The sequence below is a fragment of the Microchirus variegatus genome, assembly GCF_963457635.1.
Source record: "Microchirus variegatus genome assembly, chromosome: 6".
Lineage (NCBI taxonomy): Eukaryota > Metazoa > Chordata > Actinopteri > Pleuronectiformes > Soleidae > Microchirus > Microchirus variegatus.
In genome coordinates this window covers 33,386,081-33,393,342 of record NC_139807.1, presented here as the reverse complement: position 1 = coordinate 33,393,342, position 7,262 = coordinate 33,386,081, and positions in this window count along the sequence as shown.

Genomic DNA, 7,262 nt, shown 5'->3' with positions numbered 1-7,262 from the left:
GGACGAGGAATCCTGTGGGACGCTGACGCATCGTCGTCGTCGTCGTCGTCAGTGACGCTACACACACACTGAATCAGAGGTGACGGACGACTGCGGTGACGTGTGTTCGTGGTCTGAGTATCCAGAGGGGAACTGAAGTCCCCGGGCGGCGAGGGAGCGCGGTGTTGTGGAAAGGGATGGCTGGATATCACAGATACCTCATGTGTTCAAACGTGTCGGCAACATTTCCCTTTACTTGGAAAGTCAAGCAATCTGGGTGTGTGTGTGTGTGTGTGTGTGTGTGTGTGTGTGTGTGTGTTGGATGATGATGGTGATGATGATGATGATGATGATGGTCAGTTAGGTCAAAACTCCTCTCCAGGGGCTCTGTGGTCTCTCAGGTCCTGGAGAAAAAAAGAAAAGCCCTGTGACTGAAACTTGAAAAAGTGCCTATGATCCAGCCTAGAGCCCCGCCCCCTCCACCCCCACACACACACACACACGCACATTCTTGTACTTGCTGCATACTGAGGACCAGCATTTCCACTTAATAAATCAACACAATCACAAATATCCACTACTGGGTGCAGTACCATAAAATGTCTGCAGGTGGAGCCCCAGACCAAAATGTGTGTGAAACACCAGGGCTGTAAAACAGGTTTTTGTACCAGATTGAGGAGCTGTGTTAAAAACAGATTATAACATCTTTACAACCTAAGGAAGTGATTTAAATGAAAACAAAGTGAGGACCGGACAAAATGTCCTCACTTTGTAAAAATGACCTCACTCTATTGGTCAAAAACCCTCACTGGTCCTCAGTATGCGGCAAGTACAAGAACACACACACATTCTTGTACTTGCTGCGTACTGAGGACCAGCATTTCCACTTTATAAATCAACACAATTACAAATATCTACTTCATGAATGACATCTATAAAGAACTACTGAGTGCAGTACCATAAAATGTTTGCAGGTGGAGCCCCAGAGCAAAACATGTGTTAAATACCAGGGCTGGAAAAAGGGTGTTTTTGTACCAAATTGAGGATCTGTGTTAAAAACGGTGCCTAAGGAAGTGATTTCAAAGAAGTGAGGACGGTCCTCACTTTGTTTGGTTAAAATCCCTCACTGGTCCTCAATATGCCGCAAGTACAAGAACACACACACACACACACACACACACACACACACGTATCCAGGCTTTGTTCAGCGACGTGATCTTGTCGGTTATATATATACACACAGCAGAATATTAACATTTATATTCACACAAACATTGTGGTTATGATTTTATCTTTTTTATTTTCCCCCCGTTCCCATTTAATATGTAGAGAATCTTACATATGTGATCATTTAATTCAGCCGTAGCCGCCGTCATTTATAGAGCAAATATATGACAAATATAAAGCATAAAAATATCTATGATTAAGTGCAGGGACGTCTGTCTCACAGATGATGACCAAGTCGTCAAATTACATACGGTAGATTTAAAAAATACTAAATTATAAAAGTTTTATTTATTTTTTAAGACAAAGTATATTAAAAAGAATGTAAACGGCACAAAACGCAATATTGGACACCAACCATTAAAAAAGAGAAAAACTGTATATATAGATATCTGTATGTATATGTATATGTATGTATATGTATATATATATATGTGTATGTATATATATGTGTATGTATATATATGTATATGTATATATATATGTAGATGAATATATATATATATATGTATGTACATATGTATATATATATATATATGTATATATACGTATATGTATATGTATATATACGTATATGTATATGTATATACGTATATATATACATACATATATACATATATGTATATATTCATATATGTATATATGTATGTTTGTATATGTATATATACATATATGTATGTATTTATATGTATATATACATGTATGTATGTATGTATGTATGTTTATGTGTATATACACATATATGTATGTGTATATACACATACATATATGTATATATACAGTTTTTCTCTTTTTTAACGGTTGGTGTCACAATATTACATATATATTTACATATATATATGTATATATACATATATATATATATATATATCTATATGTGTATATAGATATATATATACACAAACTCCAGAGTTTCTATCCAAACATACAGACATACCTGTGACCCGTTAACCTCAGTTATATTTTGCAGCGCTCACACATTTTGCAGCGCTGTGATATTTAACGTGTGTTATTTTTCTCTCATTATCGACAGAATCCAAATGCACAAAAGTTGGGATTATAAAGAAAATGTCTATCAGTGGAGATTATCACGTCCTCCTCCTCAGACACGTGTTCTGTGGACAGAGCAACAGTTTGTTATAATGAGTTATAACCAGTTCATGTGTTTAAATTCAGAGTTGTTAAATATAAAGCAGCTCTGGTGAAGGTTGTTTCCTCACGATGTCGTCTCATGAACGTCTCCTTGTGCCAAAAGAGTAAAGTGAGGCTGAAGGAGTTTAGAGTCGGTTGAATCGCTGGCGTCGTTGATTTCACGGTGTTCATCCACGGCCGACGCACACAGCTCCACGCGTCACTGTTCCCTTTAAGCCTTAAAATGTCTCCGCTCAGTGTTTTTTTGCGTCTGAGAAGCCCTTTGTTCTGTTCACTTTGTGATTTCTGTCGCTGACGAAGCCTTAAAACCACGCGTGAGTCTGAAGCTTGTGTTGATTTTGTCTCTTGAAGGGAGCAAACACTGTTAAAAAAAAGAAGCACTTTGTACTTATAAATAGTTTCTTTTTCAGAGTTCTATCTATATTTGAGTTTAATTATTGATCGGCGTTATGGTAACATATCACCTCCTGTCTGAGAATACACAGCCATTCAAATGAAGAGAACACAAAGAAAGCGACGCCACGGTCCCTTTATGTTCTTATTTACCATTTTAATAAATACATCTTTGGACATCAGCATCACAAAAAGCACTTTTTTCTTTGTTGCTTTTCTAACTATGGGCCCCTGTTTTCACCATTATTAATATTCAGGCTTGATGTTTGCTTAGAACATTGTGTGAACTGAATTAGAGCCGTAATAACGAACCGTTATTTTAATATGATCGATTCGTCTGTTGGTTGATCGGTGTTTGTCAAACCTGGAAATGTCGAATGATTTAGATTTTTGGTGATTTCTTTGTTTTATGAAGCAAATATTCACATTTAAGAAGCTGAAATAATCAGAAAACTTGTTTTCATCGTGAAAAAAAGCTTTGATTATTAAAATAGTAGACGATTAATTTAAATATTGATCAATCGAGGTATTGTTTCAGCTCTAAACTGAATAATAACCTTCTGACATCAATGAACAAATGAACGTTGGCTCCAAAATAATGAGAAATGTGAGAAAATAAATTCACAACAATCACATCCTTTTTATGCTCATTTAAAGTCAATCATTTCCAGTGACTTTATTGATCTGATGCATTCCTGTGCAGGTTTTTAATGTTCACTTAAAAAGACTTTAAAGACTGTTGACCACTGCAGGTGCACCAGGCGGCCACAGGGGGAGCTAGAGGAGCTGTAAGACAAAATGATTGTGAAGAATTCTAACGTTTAGTGGGAGTTTGAGGAGTTTGGGAGGAAAAAACGAATATGCAAACTGTAAACACAGAAACACAAAGTGTGTATTAGAAACTCCTGTGTGTGAATTATGTGTGTGAACGTCCACGCTGATGTCGTCATGTGTGACATAATCGTGTACCTTGAAAAGTGTGTGTGTGTGTTGCTTTTTTATGACCGTGTGAGTGATTTTCTGTGTAGTTTTTGTAATTCCAGGCCCAGTTTTGCTCAGTCAGACATTAACTGTCTCACACACTTTGTTTTTGGTCTTTTTTTTTGATGAAATGCTCTAGATTTATTCTGTTCTGTCTCCTGTTTCAGTCTAGACCAGGGGCCTCAAACTCAAAATGACCCGGGGGCCAGTGAACTTCTAGTCTGGTCAGGAGGGGCCAGGTTTAGTGATTAGAAATGAAAACATTATATCTTGATAATCCATCGTGATGTTGTAATTACAAATATTTAGGATGAAATTCCACCATTTCAAAGTAAAAGTGTTTGTTTTGATATAGTTCACGACCAAAAAAACCCCATTTATGACGCAAAATGAACCTGTTTATAACAAAAAGAGACAGAAATAAAACAGTAAATCAAAAATACATGTAGACAATTGTAATTAAAACACTGGACAGGCTTATATGTCATTAAATGTTGAATTTAATCATTAATATGCTAATATGCTATGCTAATTCACTAATCAGAGTAAACCAGAGTTAATACAAAAATAACAATATATATATAGAAATGTTGACTTTTGAAGAGAAGGTAAAGGCACGACTTCTTTGAAAATTATATCTTGATAATCCATCGTGATGTTGTAATTACAAATATTTAGGATGACGTCGCACACCATTTCAAAGTAAAAGTGTTTGTTTTGTAATAGTTCACGACCAAAAACCCCCCCAATTATGACGCAAAATGAATCTGTAAATAACAAAAACAGACAGAAATAAAACAGAATTAAAACATTAAATCAAAAAATACATGTAGATGATTATAATTAAAACACGAGACAGGATTATATGTCATTAAATGTTGAATTTAATCATTTCATTATAAGTGTAGGGCCGCAGGACATTGACTGGCGGGCTGCATGTGGCCCCCGGGCCGCGAGTTTGAGACCCCTGCCCCTGCTTGTACTTGCTGACAAAGTGAGGACCAGCATTTCCACTTTATAAATCAACACAATTACAAATATCTACTTCATGAATGACATCTATGAAGAACTACTGGGTGCAGTACCATAAAATGTCTGCAGGTGGAGCCCCAGCGCAAAAAGGGTGTGAAACACCAGGGCTGGAAAAAGGGGTTTTTGTACCAAATTGAGGATCTGTGTTTAAAACAGGAAGTGATTTGAATGAAAACAAAGTGAGGACCGGCCAAAATGTCCTCACTTTGTTGATCAAAAACCCTCACTGGTCCTCAGTATGCCGCAAGTACAAGAACACACACACATTCTTATACTTGCTGCTTACTGAGGACCAGCATTTCCACTTTATAAATCAACACAATTACAAATATCTACTTCATGAATGACATCTATAAAGAACTACTGGGTGCAGTACCATAAAATGTCTGCAGGTGGAGCCCCAGAGCAAAAAGTGTGTGAAACACCAGGACTGGAAAAAGGGGTTTTTGTACCAAATTGAGGATCTGTGTTAAAAACAGAGCCTAAGGAAGTGATTTCAATGAAAACAAAGTGAGGACCGTCCTCACTTTGTAAAAATGTCCTCACTTTGTTGGTTAAAAACCCCTCACTGGTCCTCAGTATGCCGCAAGTACAAGAACACACACACACACACACGCAGACAGGGTAGAATGCATTGACCTGATTTATTCCCTTTAATTCCTCACAGAAAAGCTTCAGCTCCGTGTACGACAACCGTGTGTGTGTGTCGCAAAAATGTCTTTGTGTGAATGTAAAACGACGCGCACACGTCCTGTCAGTGTATGCATGCATGTGTGTGTGTGTGTGTGTGTGTGTGTGTGTTTGTGTGTGTGAAGACGCTCCAGTTGTTAATCACGTGACCAAAGTAGCCATCGTTTGATTTCCTGTACGTTATTTTCTAGAAATGCTTGAATATTTTTAATTTCTCGATGCCAAGAAGAAGAAGAAGAAGCTGAAGCTGAAGCTGTTTATTTTTGTATGTGCTCGTGTTCGTGCAGATCTATATTTCCTTCTTCTTCCGCTGCAGAGATTCTGAAGTGACCAGGATTCTGAAGAGAACTGTCCCTTTATTTCAAAGGTACTGACTATAATAAATGTATTCACTGTTGAAAGCATGCCCTAAATGTTAAGTCGGCATTAAAAACACACACAAAATGTGATTTGTAGATCATCTAAAGTTTTGGTTTTATTTACAGGATTTATGATTAAGGACTAAACACGACCTTAGAGAGTGAAAAGTTGTCGTTTTTTTTATTTGAAAATGCTGCTTTTGTTAGTTTTAAGCAGACGAGCTGTTTTTAAATTAATTCTTAGCCACGTAGCAATAAAAGTTTTTACTGTGAGTTTTCCTTTTGTCCATTTTGCTCATTATTTCATGATGATTTCATACCAATAAATATCTTTAAAATGACACTTTCTCGTCAGTATGAGACGTGATGTTGACCCATTATTTTGTCAATAATCTTAAATTTAATAAGTTTATTATTTAATGCTCGTCAAAATGCTGACATCATTCTTCAGCACACTATAATATATACTTTACTGTATATACTATATAATAGTATACTGTATACTAATACTGTGCTCAAGAATGTTGTGCCATATTATGCCATCTATTGGTAGAATTTTGAATTACATCTGTATTAAAAATGTAAAAAGCTGCAGTGACAAGAAATTATATTTATTCTTGAAGAATATTTTAATATTTAATGTTATAAAAACTTTGAAAAGCATACAAAATATAAAATCCAAAAATCATAGGACAAACTCTTGTGTCATGTGACGTTTTCCTGACTGTATGCTAACACCTGTAGACTTATAAGTGATGTAATAACTATTCTAAAAGTAAACACAAAGCAATTGTACAACACTTTTTAATGAACAATAACATTTGCAAATATACTGTATGTCATGAAAAACGACTTGTGTATAATAATCTGTAAACTAGACGAGAGGCAACGATGAAAAACGTAACAAAATTCAATGTAAAAACGTTAATTGAAGCGTAAAAAGAGTATAAAAGCAGCTTTAGAATAACGGTTAAAGGGGCTGCTGTATGTAACACGTGTCTGTTTATCTTATCTCACTCAGGGCACCAGTGTGTGCGCTGCCGACCGACATTGTTTGGATGAGAAATGCAGGAGAAACAGGTACAGATGTTGTTTTTGTGGTGGGAAAGATGAAGTTTAGCTCCTCGTAGATCCATCGTGGTTTGTGCAGGATCCTCAAACTACCAAACTACACGGTGACCTCAAGGAAATAACTAATCTTTTATTCGTTTAGATTGGAGTGCCTGTTTTAAACTTAAACATAGCCCATTTAAAGGCACCATATGTAAGAATGTGGCCAAAAACGGTTACTACGTTCAAAGTCTTTTAGGTTTCGTTTTCTGACGTAACTGGCAACCCGTGGTTGCTCAGCAGCTGAGACTCTACTGACTGCAATGATTGGTAGACGGCTGTAGGTGGCGCCACATGACGCCAAAACATGATTTGCAGTCTGCCAAAAAATTTTTTAATGTG